The sequence below is a fragment of the Rhynchophorus ferrugineus genome, unplaced genomic scaffold, assembly GCF_030347505.1.
Source record: "Rhynchophorus ferrugineus isolate W39M unplaced genomic scaffold, kcgeb_rfMv2 rfM5, whole genome shotgun sequence".
Taxonomy (NCBI): Eukaryota; Metazoa; Arthropoda; class Insecta; order Coleoptera; family Curculionidae; genus Rhynchophorus; species Rhynchophorus ferrugineus.
The window spans coordinates 19,635,292-19,654,110 of NW_027472584.1; the positions used below are offsets into that span (position 1 = coordinate 19,635,292).

The 18,819-nt window shown below is 30.5% G+C and overlaps 1 protein-coding gene across 6 annotated transcripts in view; it reads left to right on the plus strand.

The window, feature by feature from the left end:
- Sema-1a (semaphorin-1a) overlaps nt 1-18,819 on the plus strand; it is a 135,998-nt gene that overhangs the window by 67,793 nt on the left and 49,386 nt on the right. For 2 of the 6 annotated variants that reach the window (XM_076405539.1, XM_076405534.1), the window contains exon 2: nt 4,987-5,042. The exons of 1 other annotated variant lie outside the window; for it this stretch is intronic. The gene's annotated coding sequence lies outside the window, so the exon portion shown is untranslated. Of the gene's footprint in view, nt 1-228; nt 352-1,584; nt 1,722-4,986; nt 5,043-18,819 lie in introns of those variants that run through there. 3 more of the 6 variants (XM_076405541.1, XM_076405536.1, XM_076405537.1) reach the window with 2 other exon arrangements.

An 18,819-nucleotide genomic window follows, 5' to 3' on the forward strand; every position in this document is an offset into this window, starting at 1 on the left:
AGTGACAATATTTAATGTTTATTTGTGATAAAATCGGGAAAGATCAATATATCACTCTTGTACGTGTTTGTAAATGAGAATAAAGTAGTAAAGACACGTTCTGTTTGGTTTGTACGACGTATTATATGAATGAATAAATTTTAATAAAGAACCTGTTCTGTACGGAGGCCCATAAGTTGCTAGTAAGAGGCTGGGACCATTGTCGATTCTCACGTAATATTTAAAGTGAATTTGTCTATGTTAGATCATTAAAAATACCGTCGCTTTGACCGCTTCAGCCATCCACTAGCTGCAATTGTAAACGAGCACACGCGGTATTATTTATCCGCGCATACTAATGTGAAGTAAAAGGTAGGCTAAAAAGTTGATCTAACGGTAAACACACTTTTAACTTATTCATATTTAAATGTCGTGTAAATTAACGGTTTTATCAATTCTTTAATTTCTCGATTATGCAAAACGTTGCGTAACGTTAATGTTTAGCATCATTTGCTTTAGTTTTTCAGCTTTTTCTAACTGTTCGTTTTTTTCTCTAGTGTCACCATTACAGTGACTAATTGCTTCTAAAATCTATTTCTTTATATTATCATCGTTAATATTTCAAGCCTCAAAGATTGGTGTTTATTTTTTGTTGGTTGTCAACAAGTCAGAACCGCACTAATATATTTTATTTCTTATATTCTATTAAAAGTCTTAAGGGGTTATACTACCTTGGCGTTCTTTTCAGGATTTTCTTAAACTGGATTGAAATGGAATTTTAAGGTATTTGTCTGTAAATATATTAAATTATTTCTTTAACTTCACTTTCTATTCACTGGAAAAAACAACTCGTACAAATATTTTGCAAATATCTACGTCCGAAGCAAATGAAACAAATCAAAATTATTTCTTATTTTTTTATTTTTTTTCCTTTTACCTGAATTTTTAGCCTTGCTATTGTATCTTATATCAGAATCAACGTTTTATTCGAAACTACAATAGCACAAAATTAATATATTAAACAAAACTTTAAAGTTTTTTAAAGTTCCTACATCAGTATTCTTTATATTAAGACCAAAAAATGCTTTTTTTTCAGCATTAGTTTATTGCCGCCATAATTATTTATCAATTTTGGAAACCCTCGGTACCCACACAGATAATTCGTCTGAGAAGCTACTATTAAAATAACAAATTAAACCCATACAAATTGAGGTACACCAATTTAAAAAACCAGATTCGGCAAAACATGTTTGAAATCTCAAAATACCCTATAATAATCCTTGTATTGTATAATTGCTCTTTCAAACATGCATAATGTTCAAGGATCAACACCAACTATCAGGGAATATCAATATATAACGCAGCACTAGAAAAATGCACAATATTTCATAGCAAAGCTTTAAATTATAAAATGCTTGAAAATTAATTTACATTTTTTTATATATTGGAAACCCGTTATTTTTTATCCCATGACAATAGTAAACTTTAATTGAACTCAAAAACTTGGATGTTTCGCAAGCACGACCTCGCTAAACCGCCGTGTTGTTTGTGCCAGGTTTTGAATGTCTCGTGGTTGTCTGAGAAATCGGTAAAATTGAGGTCGATAATCATCAGCCAATTATTGACAAGCATATCAAGCCACTATGGGCTAATAGATATCGGATTCTGAGCTGTTCTCGTGACCTTCTGAAACTAGTGAAGATATAGTGAAGGAAACATACTTTATTGAAGAAGTCCTCAAGGTATTGACACTCATACAATGTTGATAATAAAATAAACCAGATTTTCAGAGTTTCTATATATGTATAACACACATTTAAAGTGATTCATCATAATATATAACATTAATTTACTAATTTTACTCTAAGATAATTTGTTTAATGACTGAAATGTTTACTTTTAATTAGTAAAGACTGTTTAGAAAAAATCTTGCATCAAGGAATGTTTATTAAAAACGCCCGAGATACCGCATTTATAATATGCTCATGTATATATCACGTTTTTGTTATCTTGTTGGGACTTTATAATTAATAACCTTAATTTTAAGTCTTTTTGTAACTGTTTTCGCTTATGCTCACTATTATTTAATATGTTATTCACTAAGTGGAAGTGTTCTGGTCTTGACGTTTTTTTCGTACATAAAAGTGATTTATATTTGACCATTAATTTAACTGATTACGTTGATATTCGGACATTTCCTTAGAGGCAGGTATTTTTTCAAATGAAATTTATGTTTCACTTTATTACCGGATAATTTTTTTAAATTTCATGTAGTTTTTAACTTTATTTTAAAATAATATTGGATACTTATTGCTTCTGTAGTTAAAGCTTTACATTTGATTCACCAGTAATAAATATGTAAATATTGATAATATTCATTGGTTCTTATAGCACAAATACGTTTTTTTTTAATTAATGAACTTCTAGCATCTGAGTGTTTTATTTATTCTTTAATATCACTTACTAATATTATCAACTATTTGTATCCGGAGACTAATGTTTATCGCCGATTGTGAATGAATAGTTAGAATCTAGTTTGACCAGGAATTGAAATTTGAGCTGTGTTGTAATAACTGAATCTAATTAAGTAGCTCTACAAGTGGATATTTTGGGGGCATTGTTCTACATTTGATAAATTCACGCCTGTTTTAGCTGGTTGAATTAATCTGTAGGCCTCAGGCCATTCTCGTCTATCATTGGAAGGAGTTCTGTGTATACATCTTTCAAATTGAAAAGATCATATATTTTTATTTACACACAATTCGTCTAAATGTTCCAATGCTGCTTCCGAAATCAGCATTCTACCCTTTTATTCTTGTACGGTATATAATTGCTTTCAGTTCTCCTTGGGTTATGATTATTCATCATATTTAGTATGGATTTGTCACCAAGTCACTTTCTACGCAATCCTACAAATAGGGAGCTTCAAAGTATGACCTCTTAGTGATAGCATCAGTCAAAGACAGTTAGGATGTAACCGAAGAATTTAATCTTCATGTATTCAAATTTATATTTATTATATTAGGTGCTTTAAGAGGCATTTATTGAAAAAATAGTTCAATATATTCACTATCACAGATCCATTTTCACACTTCTTCAGCATTGTGTGCTACGCCTCATCGATCTGAACAAGTGGTAATCAATAGGTGTTGCATGTAGTAAATACGCCGGGAACGGAAGAACTTGTCATTCAACCTGCGACAGTGTATTTATCCTTCATATCTATTGCAAGATGATTACCTTGCATTTGTTGTTCCCTATTTTTGGTCAATTTTTGTGAGAATACGTCATTCTATTAGCAGATTAATTCTGTTTTAGCAGCTGATTTTAGATTTTAGCATGATTTTTTGCGCTTGAGCGGTGGTAGCTATTTTCCCTCATTCTGGATTTTTTCAATTAATTTCCAAACGCCTGAAAAAAATAAATATATATATATATATAAATATATATATAACACTACATAGTATAAAACAAAGTCGCCTTTTCTGTCCCTATATCCCTATGTGCGCTTAAATCTTTAAAACTACGCAACGGATTTTGATGCGGTTTTTTTCAATAGATAGAGTGATTCAAGAGGAAGGTTTATATGTATAATACATGCATAATATACTAAGGCAACATTGCTAATTTTAGAGGTTTCTAACGTGATGTCGTAAATTAACCTATTTTTTAGGCTTATTTAGCAATTAGCAAAAACGCTGCCTAACCCTACGAGTTAGATCAAATTAATGTACTCCAGTATTGTACACCATAAAAAGGTCTACAAAAAAGTCCGCGATGGTATATGTTTATCTTTTAGGGATAACCCACATTAACCATTTTTATTGTTTACTTTTTACGTGAGAAAATGGCTTATTTACGAAGCTATTTTAAGCAATACGGCATTAATCCTTATCGAATTAAGTACCTTAAATACAGTGTGCAATTAATATAGATCAATATGGTTCCTTACAGCATGTAAATTAAACAAATATTTTCGGAGATATTACAAATTTAAAATTTGCGTTTAAAAATGTGTAATGTAATAAAAATTGGTATTGTGTATGAATTTAGATATTCCAAAGATAGCAGGAAATCTTCATAGTAAGTATAAGGGAAGAGGAATTATTTTACTCCAAATTTAATGCGTGCAGGCCATTATTCCAGTTGGATTTTGTTCAATAAGCCTAGAAATTCATGGTGCAATTCGGACTTTTTTACCATATCTTGTACCTTTTCAAATCAAACATATATTGATATGATCAAAATACATGCAAGCACGTAATAATAATTATTTTTAAAAATTGACGTAATTTGATTGCAAGCAACATACGCACAGCGGAGTTCGATTATGGCTACATATATAAACTATATTGGACCAATAATAAATACAATTATTGTTTATGCAAATTCTAGCAATACACGCGTCATTTTCTACCATGTCATACGCATTTATAAATAAAAATAAATACACTACTAGCTTGTTTAACATTCATGAATAGTAGATTTTGTCAAACCGAAGGCGTATTCCATCGCCTCTTACTATTCTTCTCACGTACACAGTCTTCGGTACATTCAAAAGTGTCAGCCGTTGTTATGTTTTATAAACACAAGATATGCTAATGGTAGTTAAGATTATTATTTTAACATGCGCTTGGCCGACGCTAGGTACCAATCACCATCGAACTTCACACATTGTCAGCCTTGCCAATAGTCCTGTTAGATAAGCCAAAATATATATATCTATAACCCAAGAGCAAAAATAGTATCGGGTTACATCATAAAAAAGCCCAACATATATGTGGGTCTTTTAAGTATAGTATAGCTCTAAAAGCTGTGCTTGACAGATGTCTGATGGGAATAGAGTCCCCTAATCACTTGTTTCAGTCTAGGGGATGTATTTTAAAAAGGGCGTGTAATGCCTCGATGGTATAGGGCTAGCAAATAAACAGAAATCGTTTTGTTTCAATAATGCCCGTTATGTTTCCCAAAACGAAAAAACGAACTTATATATTTCTTTTGTTTCAGGTAATAAGTCCAATTTCATTGTTTGATGGATATATGACTAACCATAAATTTAAATGGTAAGTTTAACGTAGGATAGCTGCAAATACATTTTTAAATAGTTCCCTATTGTCTTTGATGATCACCGTAATATAATTTACTAGTACAGTTACTCTATTGTTATACATTGTATTGTCATATATTTAAGTTAATAATGAAGTGAAAATAATATATTTTTATTAATCTCTTAGAACCTCAACAATCTGCCCGGAGCAATTAGTATTATTATATGATTTCAGTTATATAATATAACTATACTGACATGTAGAAGATCGCTAGTAAGTGATCTGCTGTACAAACTTCTGATCTAAATCTTATTCTAGATACTATTCTAACTTATTTTAAAAACTATCCTAACTTATTCTAGAGATCATTATCTCACTTTGTGTCTATTAATCAGTTCGTATGATAGTTTGCGTTGGAGCCTATGCACTTCACTGTCATCGCACACATTTAACTGTTTGGCGAGTGCATTGGGATGCACTAATAGTCTTTCAGAGTAGTTTGCACTAACACTTCGAATATGAAATAAATATAACAACTTATGTCATTAATATTGATGTAATATTTTTAAAATCCAATGATAACGTATTTTTCAAAAAGTATAAAATCTGACCTCTGACTGGCTATTTAAGACCAGATTTTTGAGATGGTCATATCCATAATAAGAACAATATAAACACTACTTATCATATAATATTAATCAGATATAACGTTATATAATCTGACAATTGACGTTTATTAGTTAACACGGATAATTTTAATTAAATTTAATGTAATTGAAATTAGAAACCTTAAGTATAATTCCATTATACAACATTTCATATGAAAATACATGAACAATTGGCCTTCGAAATTCTAGTAACTTTTTTCATCTGCCAAAACAAACAACACTTAATTATTATCACCACATATACGCTTAGTTCTTGGTGTTTTAGTGTCAGATTCTTCATGAACTTTGAAGGCTTAAATTTATCTGTTTCAAAAGAATCTATGGAGGACACATCTCATATCCAATCTCTCTATTTATTTACTTCATTTCATTTGAGAAATGTTTTTAATTCTTTTTGAATATGCTAATGTGGACTGAAGAACTGCTGATTCCAATATTGAACTTCGATATTCGATTATTATTATAATTCTCGATAGATTAAGGTAAAGGATCTGTGAACAAACACATGTTATGTCGATCATGTTCATTAAAAGTTCATTAAACTTTCCTGTACTTAGGTAAGAGCTCATAAGATATTTTTCAAGGCAAATTTCGTCAAAACAATATCTAAAAATGTCGACTTGGTTGACACAGCGGTATAGGTGACAGGACAGATCTCCTGCTGTTACGACAGCCGCGGGTTCGAATCCTGCTGGGCCATAGTCGTAAATGTATGTTTGTGATTGTTTAACATCTGTAATTGTTCTTAGGCAAAAGTGCAAAATCTGACAAGGAAAATAATCCCAGTCACGCCAGTAACTAGGCTAGGTAAGACCGGATGTCTTCTGGGATGATTTCTAAGTTGGTCACTCGCCAGTCGGTAGGCTTAATGCTTAGGACCGTGGTTCCGAACCCACGTTAAGACTCTAAAATATAACTAAAAATAGGGGAAAACAGATTTAACCAAAGGTGTCCTATAAAATCCTAAGCAAAAGCAATAAATCTGTCAATGTTTTAAATTCGTGTTTTTTGATACAATTACGTTAACCTCCATTCATCAACTAGTGATACCATCAGACTATGAAGAACTTTATTCTAAAACTTTTGAATAACTTTGTTATGGGATTTGTTAAAGTATCCTCAAGCTCTAAAAGGATACATTGGTTGAGAATATGAAACTAATGAACAAATAGTAATTGGAATTCTGCGACTTCAAGGATATCGAGTAAATAAATTCACTAGAATTTTTTTAAACTATAACATTATACTCAGAACTCAATATTAGACTATCACGCTTATTTAACAAGCTTGGTGCTCGCCCACTAATTGCTTCCCTCCACAAAAACTACTATATTGTATTTTATTTGTCTTTTTTCGAAATTGAAATTACTTCTAATATAGTTTCCATAATTATAACTAGTACATTTTTTCATGATTATAAAAATATCTTAAATTTAATTAACCATTTAATTGACACTAAAGTACTTGGTACTGGATGATTTAATTTAGTTTAACAAAAACAATAAAACAGGAATTAGAAATATTCGTTTTGGGTGACGAATTTTAATATAACAAACAATATTTATATTTCCCTGTCAAAAAATTAAGATCATAAATAAGGATTATTCCTATTCAACCGGCTAGTTTTAGATGACATGGTCATCGATGTATCAAAACACGCATTCAAAAGGTTTTCTTTCATGGTTCTTTATGTTCGTCTATTAGAAAGGGTGGCTTATATTGGATAAGGGAGCTATTTATAAAACAGTTGCAGCTCATATACAACATGATACCAACTAATTACTTTATATTTACATGGAGAAAAAAAAGATAAACTCGTTTTAATCCCGGTGTAGAGTTTATTTTTGAGATGAGTGTATCAGAGAACTAAAACTAACAAAAGGGGGAAGAGATGAATTGAATTGATTTGTTGGGATGTAGTTAGGACGTGTCCATATTATTAGTAGGGTAGAATGTAATTATCTAGTTCTTGTATGCTTAATTTTTTCTATTTACATGCCTTGGAATCATGAATAATTTTGAAAAAATCATTCCAGTATTTCTTGTTTCTTGAAAATATATTATTTCTTTTTTTTAATATATTTTAAAGTCACCTTTTACCAACTAGGGGTTTTATATGGACTGAACCCACAGTTTAACGTGGGCAATTTGGTTTAACTTAGAAATTATTCCAGAAGACAACCGGTCTTACCCAGCCTGGTTACTGGCAAGACTGGGATCATTTTCCTTGTCGGATTTTACACTCTTGCCTAGGACACTTACAAATACTAAACAATCACAAACATAAATTCACGACCATGCCTCAGCAGGATTCGAACCCGAACAATAGGTTGACCGTCCTGTCGCCTTTACCACTGCGCCACCAAGCCGGTGCTATATTATTTCTGTAGAAATTAAAGGTTTTCTGAAAAAGAAACTGTTATTCTATTGTAATATTTAAATTATCTCCAAATCACGCTGTCGTATGATAAGATGTCAATATACCGTTTGTAACAAGGAAATTAGCCGAGAAGACATCAAAATCATTTGTTTCGCACGTTCGTTAGGAATTCTAAAGTGTATAGTGCTTACAAACGTAAAAAAAGTATCAATATATTAATAAAATATGTATATTACATAACCGATATTATTTTTCATTTCGTTCTTGGTTCGGAGCCCACTTTAAACTTTAGGCCCAGTCCAGATAAACCCATAGTTGGTAAAAGAAGACTTTAAAATATATAAAAAAAACTTATTTTTCCATATTTAAAATAAATTCATATACAATTTTATGAAATTAAATTAATATAATATATCAAAATAAAAAGTTTAACAAAATTTTAAACACTCGACGGTCCATCAAATAGTTTCAAAGAAAACCAAGAATATTTAAAATTTCGTGATATCTTAGTAGCAAATCTATGAAGCTTCGAACATTTTTAATTACTTTAAGAGTGATTAATTAAACAGATATAAATTAAATATCAACCAAATATGTATTTGATTCGAATATTTAAAATATCTCACAAAAAAAAATTAACTCCCATTCGTTATATCTTAATAATTAAGCCGTAATTAATTTTGAATTGGTACAAGTGGTTTGATTTTTGTTTATCAGTACGATATTTACACTATATTTACGATTGCTTAAGAAAATATTTGCCAGCTTTAGATTGTAAATACACCAGTATCGCTAATTAAGTCCTTGATATTAAACTGGTTGTGAACGTTCAAGATAATTTTGTAACATGACAAAATATATCTTCATAATACGAGGGTCACTATTTATATTTCGGGAATTGGCAACACTGTTGTCAAGTGAGTCCATGTAATGGTTCCATCGTAAAATTTGACATTTTTGACGATATACGTACTCAGAACATTTTGCCGCAGGGACGCTATTTATTTATTTTGTATTTAGTTGAATTTCGTCTCCTCAAAAAATGGAACTGAATCGTGAACGTTTTCGAGAGGATATTATTTCTGTAGAAATTAAAGGTTTTCTGAAAAAAAAACTGTTATTCTATTTTAATATTGAAATTATCTCCTAATCACGCTGTGGTATGATAAGATGTCAATATACCGTTTGTAACAAGGAAATTAGCTGAGAAAACATCAAAATCTTTTGTTTTGCACGTTCGTTATGAATTCTAAAGTGTATAGTGCTTACAAACGTAGAAAAAAAGTAACAATATATTAATAAAATATGTATATTATATAACCGATATTATTTCAATAGGTGCGATATATTTTCCAGGCAAGAACCTTTTTTTGTACTGATCATGGCAAATTTGTTCTACATTAGGTATGCCGAAAAAATATTTTATATATTTTTTGTAAAAAAGTATGGATATTTTTGGCCGATATTTTTTTGTTCCATATATCGATATTTTTAAAAAAAAAATTAAATATATTTCTTAAACATTATAAAAAGCCATTTAATTATTTTTAATAAGCCCTTAAAATTGGTATTTAATTCTAAATGATCATTATATTTTTGTTAGTATATTTTGATAGTTATTTATAGAGGTTTATTAAAAATTATCGATGCTTTTTTTCTCCGATATATCGATATTTTTCTCGGTGGCCAGCACCCCTGGTCTCCATTTCTCACCAAAACGTGAAAACAAAGGTATTTCTATACTATATTTTTTATATTTTGCTTATTTATATTCTATAACCGATTTCATTAGATTAATACAATATTTTTGTGATAGTAGCTCATTTATTTCTCGCAAAATGTCTCTTTGTCAGATGTGTAGCAATATTCATAAATAGTTCCAATACTTCACTGATCATTAGTAAAATTATTTAACTGAAATCCCATACATTGATTCCGCCATACCTCATAAATATGCGGATATGATGTGTTCAAAACTAAGATTGCTTTCCTATGCGGGTTTATAGCTTGGTTGAAATATATATGTGTATACGTCCTGTAGATAGGATGGACGAAAAATATTCCTCGATAAACTTAGCTGTCAAACATGTACATCACAAAAATACCTGGGCTTGAAAATATTATTTAGTCTCCTATTCGGATAACCAGCACTGATAGATTAATTACTGATTTTGGTTGGAACTGAATTAATTATAGATATTTTTCGGGTCTAGCTATGTCACTGAACGTCATTATTATTTTCTTAATGAGGGCCCTTTCGTGTAGTTTTTTTTTGTTTTTGGTTATGTAAGTCATATTTTGATATAGATTGTTCCTTATCGTTTACCACGTTGAATGGACTTGGTAAATTGGAAGCTAATAAGTAGAAGGCGAGTTTATGTATCATCCTCAAATATTTGATACCACTGTACTTAGTAATTATCAATTTCAGTTTAAATAATACGAAATATTTTCTCGATTTAAGAGTATATTTGGTTTAGGTCACGCTAATATTGTTTAATTGCTTGGAACTGAGACTGTATATGAAGTATTGTTTAGAACAACAAATTAGATGGCATCAGGCCTTATTTTTGTTAAGTGTTACTTTGCTAAAGTGTAAAAATGTTTCTTTGTCAGCTCTAAAATGTAAAATTACTTAATCCTGTCGGCTGTTATAGATAAGATAGGGATTTAGTATTAAAATTTGTACCAAAAATAAAATTGTCAGCAAGGAAAAATATGTTTTTTGAAAATTTTGTTTCTCGTTCATCAAAAATCAGTAGTGAATCAAGGATGTGATAAAATAAAAATGAAAGTTTATATACAATACCTGCATATTTATTTGCAATAATCAAAAACCGTGCAAACTTGCAATAACTTTTTTTTTAAATAAATTCGTTTTTGCTTAAGAAATTTATGTTAATCTTTAATAATAAAAATCAATATAAATTTACCATCTTTGTTTACATAATATTTAGCTGTAAAGACAGCTAATTATTAAATTAATTATTATTGATATTATATCAAAAATGTGTCATTCTGATAACTATAGTTCATGTAATTTTACTAAAATAATTATGGAATTTGTAATGTGCAAAATGTTTCGTTGATAATCTTAATTGGTCCAATGCTACTGAATCATCTTCGATCTTTGGACCAGCGAAATCAGTGGAGAGAAAATATCAATTAATAAAGCTGTAAATATATTAACAAACCATTCAGTATCTAAAGTTCACTGTAGTTTCTAAATGTATTAAATAAATAATTACATATTAGTCGTATTATTACAATTGCCAATGCTTCATTTCTACAATATCCATAAATATAGTAAAATATCTACCACAGTGTTTTTCACATTCAATTCTCTTTTTTTTGTCGGCTTGGTGGCGCAGTGGTAAAGGCGATGGGGCGGTCCTCCTACTGTTGCGATAGCCGCGGGTTCGAATCCTGCTGGGGCATGGTCGTAAATTTATGTTTGTAATTTGTTAATATTTGTGAGTGTTCTAGGCAAGAGTGTAAAATCTGACAAGGAAAATGATCTCAGTCACGCCAGTAACCAGGCTGGGTAAGACCGGATGTCTTCTGGGATGATTTCTAAAGTTGGTCACTCGCCAGTTGGTAGGCTTAATGCTGAGGACCGTGGTTCGGAGTCCACGTAAAACTTTAGGCCCAGTCTAGATAAACCTCTAGTTGGTAAAAGGTGACTTTAAAATATATAAAAATAACTTATTTTTCCATATTTAAAATAAATTCATATACAATTTTATGAAATTAAATTAATAAAATATATCAAAATAAAAAGTTTAACAAAATTTTAAACACTCAGCGGTCCATCAAATAGTTTCAAAGAAAAGCAAGAATATTTAAAATTGCGTGATTTTTTCCTGATATCTTAGTAGTAAATCTATGAAGCTTCGAACATTTTTAATTACTTTAAGAATGATTAATTAAACAGATATAAATTAAATATCAACCAAATATGTATTTGATTCGAATATTTAAAATGTCTCACAAAAAAAATTAACTCCCATTCGTTATATCTTAATAATTAAGCCGTAATTAATTTTGAATTGGTACAAGTGGTTTGATTTTTGTTTATCAGTACGATATTTACACTATATTTACGATTGCTTAAGAAAATATTTGCCAGCTTTAGATTGTAAATACACCAATATTGCTAATTAAGTCCTTGATATTAAACTGATTGTGAACGTTCAAGATAATTTTGTAACATGAAAATATATCTTCATAATACTGACACTCGTATTTATATGTCGGGAATTGGCAACACTGTTGTCATGTGAGTCCATCTGATGGTTCCATCGTCAAATTTGACATTTTTGACGATGTACGTACTCAGAACATTTTGTCTCACGGACGCTATTTATTTTATATTTAGCTGAACATTTCGTCTCGACAAAAAATGGAACTGAATGGTGAACGTTTTCCTGCGATGATTTTTTACGATTTTCGACGTAATTTTTCGGATTATTACAAGAGTGCATCAATCAACTTAATTTGACTTTTGGCGATGAAGCTCCATCAAAAAGCACCGTGTATCGCTGGTTTAGTGAATTCAATCGTGGTCGTAGTTCGCTGTCCGACGAGTTTCGTGAAGGTCGTCCAAAATCGGCTGTTGTGCCAGAAAACATCGATGCTGTTTGCGAAATGATTAAGCAAGATCGTCATGTCACCTATTGTGAGATTGAGGCATCCCTAAGCATTAGTTCCATCAGCACACAATCGCTCAAAAAATGGTTCGTGTCGATTCGTGCAAAGAAATGCTTAAGAAATTCAATCGCGGGGCATCGAAAAACGTTTATAAAATCGTGACAGGTGACGAATCATGGTTATATTCGTATGAGCCCGAAAGTAGGCAGCAGACGACTACATGGATGTTCCAAGATGAACCAAATCCAACAAAAGTTGTTCGCGCACGAAGCGCTTCAAAGAAAATGGTGGCCTGTTTCTTCCGGATAACTGGTCATATTGAACTAGTAGAACAGTAAATTCTGATTGGTACACAACCATTTGTTTGCCAGAAGTCTTCGATGAAGTAAGGAAAACAAACAAGAGACGCTGGATTGTTCTTCATCATGACAGTGCGAGGTCTCACATATCAGCTCAAACAAGAGACTATTTTAGCACTCAAAACATTGAATTGATAGGTCATCCGCCGTACAGCCCTAATTTGGCACCCAATGACTTTTTTATTCCCATCCGTGAAGAATAAACTGCGTGGTCAACGATTTTCATCGCCCGAAGAAGCTATTGAAGCGTCCAAAAATGTTTTGAAGATGCCTCATTCGGAATGTAACAAGTGGTTTGAAAATTGGTTTAAGGGTATGCAAAAGTGTATCAATCATCGTGGCGAGTACTTTGAAAAACAATAAAAATATATTCGCAGCTTAACTATTTTTTTTTCCTATTCCCGAAATATAAATAATGACCCTCGTACAAGTAAATTAATCGAGAATACGTTTAATTAATTAAGGAAATATTTATAAATAAACATCGCAAAAGTATAAAGAACTTTAGACGGGTTTTCCGTATCACCTCCGGGGTTACAGTCCCAATGCGATACAAAATACGGTAATTCTTTAAATCTTTCACTTATTATCCAATTAAAAATGATTAATTGTATGAAATGTTAATAATAGTTCATCAAATGACGTGACGACTTGAACAATTATACAATCAGTTTCATATAACTCTCGGTCCATACAAAAACTAAACTGTCTGTTAAAAAAAACAAGAATAAATTAGTGTTTTTCTTGTTTTTCGCTTTGTGTGGTTGTAAGTGTTTTGAAATTGGTTTGACCATCAAATTTGTATGTATAGCAATCATATACTGAGATTGTTCGCGATTTTAAAGAAACCATTTAGTTAGTATTAATGATATTATAATTAACACACATTTTGTTTTGGGTGGTAATTATTTCTTGGGTAAAGCTGACCTTGGTGTGTCTTTTGGCTACGTTTCATTTTTTCATTGACCTGTATGTGCAACCAACAATGGAATAATTATAGTGTTTTTTATTAGTTATAAAAACACTTTCTTTTATGTCAAGTTGTTCGAGACAAATTAGTTACCAAACAACTAGTTTTTTTGCAGAAAAAGTCTTTGGAATGGAGATAGAAACGTGGTACTTAGCAAGAAACGTGTGGTAAATAATATCAACACATGTTCAGCCATTTTCCTTTGAAATAAACAATTCCATTTGACGTTATTTTCTGATGATATCAGAGAGGATGAATAAGACTGAATTTCTCAAAAAAATACGTTATAATAGAATATAATTGCAGGTTTTCTACATGGTATGTAATAGTATGTAATAAAGCATAATACGTAGATGTATACTCCGTTAAAGTAACATATAACCTTAATTATATAAATGAAATAAAAGTCGTACATTAAAAACTTAGGTTGGTATAGCTGGAGGCCAGAGAGAGAACAATGAATTCGATGAACACATGAAAGGTAACTCAGGTTATTGTTAATATATGGACAATTAAATGATCAATGTCTACAGATCAAGCGGTATCTTAGACTTTAAATGAATTCATAAAAGATTTAACTGTATATCTATTGTGTGTCAGATGATTTTGACTACTATGAATAGAGAATTGGAAGAATTTTTTATTTATTTAAACTCTATTGAAGGGGTGTTAACTAATACTACAACCAGTAAATTCATTGTTAAAACTGTGAATTAATTTTAAGGGTATTTTTAAGATTAATTCATCATATTTTGGTACAATTACGTATTTATTAATATCACTGATCAATAATGAATTTGTTACAAGCTCAAAAATAGATTTTTTTTTACCAAATTTGGGTTTGTTGTTGATGCCTTTCGCTCTTTCATAAAAATCAATGTCTTTATTGAAGAATATCTCTTTGGAAGCAAATTTTTAGAGGTTAAAAACTTATGTTATTGTGTGTTGAAGATATTGCAACATTTCTGTTGTGTTGAAGTTAAATAAATAAAAGTTATTATCAAAATGTCTGAAAAATATCATCCCCAGTATCACAATGCTATGAAATAACATTTTTGAAAATAAAGGATGAGGATGGGTTGGACTTGTAGATTGCCAAACTTATGTGGTAACACTGAGAGAGTGACTAAAGAAAAAAAAGACCTATAACATCTGCTGTCTCTATTACATTGTTGGTGTTATTAAATCTTCAAAAATTATATTTTTTTAGAAATTAATAAATAAATAAAAACTCGTTTTTGCAAATAAAACTGACGAAACCAGTTTTACGATATTAGTATGCACTTTTAACAAAACTAGCCATTAGTTTGTATTTCTTCAGCTATATAGATGTTCCAAGGCTCTTTATTGTTTTCTGTGACATTTCAAAGTGTTACAGTATGAACGAAAAAGGTTAAAAGCGAAGATGAGCTCGAGAGGTTTTTTTTTTCTGACTGACTCCCGATTAGCTTGAGGCCATCTGTCTTGGGAAACGGTTTTAATATTTAAGTTTTACGCAATAGTGTCGCAATTGTTATTAAGAGTTCGAGTGTTGTTATTAAAAAGTATACGAAAAAAAAACTTAAAATGTTTTAGCTTTCATATGCGTAGAAAAATCAAACGATATTATGTATTTGTTAGCACCATCGATCATTGCTAATTCTGCAATGTAGCGATAAAACGGAAGATATATATCGATGATTGGCTCGTTTACTTTGCCTCCAGTCAATCTTAGGCGTGTAAATTAGAATTGTTTTTCTATAGAAACATGATAAACAATTATGAAATAATGAAATAAATCATTTTTATTATTGATTGATTTGTACATATGTTGGTGTCTTTGGTAATATTTAATTTAAATATTAAAAAAGGATTTATAATAAAACGTCGTAAACTTTTAAAATATATTTCCCTGCGAATATGCGAATGCGAGTTGATTTGATAAATTAATTTGAAATCTGAGCTTGTGTTCGCCAAAGATATGTCTCAATGATATCTATCTTTTCATCATCAACTACAAATTTTCAATAAACAGATATGGCGTTAAATGTGATTCTCCAAGCTCCTTGTCTGATCTAATGTTCGCTGATGATAGCCCTATATTAACTGATAAATGTTGAGGCTTCTAGTATTCTTCATGATATAGTTCCTACTGCAGAACCATATAGCTTGACAATTAATGATGAAATAACTAAAGTATGATATCCATTTAAAGCAAATGCAGGAGTACAAATATTTCATTCTTACCACATCTGTGTTTAAACATATTTTAACATATTAATTCTTAAACTAGATCTCTGCTTCGTCTCTTTTACTTTACTTGATTTCAGTGACAACATTTGGGTTCATACATTGTCTCCACGTAAGTATTCTTCGAAATATTTGAAACTTGATAAAATCGCATTGTTCATCAGTAATAGAGGAGAAGAAAAGCCGAATTAGTCAAGCTGCGGGAGCTTTGGTTATCCAAATGGAGATATATCCTCCATCAATTATTCGTTGTTTTCAAAGCTCAAAAAACTGTGGCTCCATAACTAGCTTAAAATATAAAGGTAAAAATGCATTAATCTAAGAAAATTGAGAAATTGACATTGAGCTACGTGATTTTACTGTTGATAGAAACTGTAGTATATAAAATTATATTTACCTAAGAAATGTTAAGTTATTAGTTATCGATATAGGATAATGTAGAAATACCGATAAGTATGTAGTTAAATTTAAATGAAATGTGTTAAGAGCCAGTGCCTTCCTGTTATAAAATATATGAGTTTGATTGGCATACGATGACCAGATGGCGCTGTAACAGAATCCAACACAGGAAGAATAATTTATCTCATAGTTGTTATTCACAGATTGTTGGATTTTATGACGTATAGTCGTATGTTTCATGATAAATTGCATATTTCTATGTTATATACAATTAATATCTCTTACAAATATTTAAATTATTGAAAAAATCGCTAATGATTTCAACATTTTCATACAATTTATCGTTTGTTTACCCAACATGACCAGTTAAATACGTGCAACATTTAGAAATGAATCGTTTCTAAACTATTTCAGTGATATAATCAACATCAATAGCATCAGCGGCTTTAACAAGATGAACATTTTGAGTATCATGCCCAATTAAAAAGGAAAAGTAATTAAAACAATAAAAATGAATTAAGATAAGGCAAAAAAAATGTATGTGTATGTGTGTAGCTCGTATTACATTAGTTCTAGCATCTTGCCTGTCAAGCCTAATTATAATTATTGCAGATCTACTTTACGTATTTTTATGTATTTATGCGGTAAAGAAAGAAGATTTAATGATAACGTATAAGAGCCTCAGACACACTGTAATTTAATGGCCTGCAAACTAATTAAAATTTAATAAATAATTAGTTTTGATTATACACTCCAAAGTGTAATTAGATAATATACCTGGAGTTAATAACAAGTGGTTGGTTTCTTGCAGTAAAATAACTTATACGTTCTCTTTTACACCAGAAAATGCGTGTACTGAGATCAGGTTTAAGAGGTGATTAAGCTTCGTACCTATCACACAAGGATACATCACATTTTTTATTAATCTTTATGGGTTTTATAATCTGTCCAGTTGACTATTAGCATTTTCTGTAACTCCTATTATGTGAAAATGAAACGTAAAAAACACTCAACTGACGTTCATGTGGTCTACCATATATACAACTACAACACCAGTAACCATTCGATGCAGAAATAACATACTTTCATCCATCATCCATCTTCCCATCTCTTCGCAATTGTTCACAAATTGTGCCTCCACTCACAGTCAATTGTTTTCGATTTTGGATTGGATCTTTTCAAATATGTTTATGAGAAAATATCGATTCTTTCGCCAACATTTTAACAACAAGTATCGATAGTTAAATGGGAGTTTGGAACTTTTGGTTTGGGGTTGGTCTCCCAACCCAAGTCATCAAGTAAATTTTGTGTGAAAAATTAGAACTGCAGCGGAAAAAGTTCGATACTTTCCTTATATTAATCATAACATATCTGAATCATTGAAAAAGAAATATTGTAATTTTAGTTTATTTGAACAGTTTGAAGTAATCACAACGTTTTTGCTAGGTAAGAAATAACATCAAACTTTATATATGATCTATATATTTAATATAAAACTCTAACGACATTATTTTGAAATGTTTCCGATAGACGGCCACAAAATTCATTTATTTTCGTATGACTTTTTTTGTGTCGTTCCATATCAGCGAAGTAAATAAACCAGGCTTTGAAATAAAATCGTATTTTCGTTGTTGCCTTTAACGAACTGCAACATTTAATTCGATTTGTTGAAATTAATTCGTTGCTTAACGTTGTGGTAGTGCGCCGGTTACAGAATTCTTGGTTCTGAAAGTTAAATCACTTTAAATTGGCTTGATAAGAAATCAGGTTTTCGTATATACTTTAGTACTATATAAAGTTTGTTCAATAAAGTTGCAATATCTAGATATATATATAAAATTATTTATTGTTTAATTGGACGGAGATTTTTATTAATTGTAAATTTAATTCCTAAAAGCAGTGAAACAATAGGTTGGGGTAAAAGTAATTTCGGTTTTTTGTTTTACGGTTTATTTATACTCATATCCGACTCCGACACATACGTGGGGCTACTAGAATATTAAATCCATGTTTTTTGGTTAACCCTAACCCTCAAAAAATGCGTGTATAAATTTGACAGCTGTCGGATCATTAGTTTGTGAATTATAGCATTTTGAGTGAAGCAACTTTTGGTATTGTGAAAAAAACTTGATAAAAA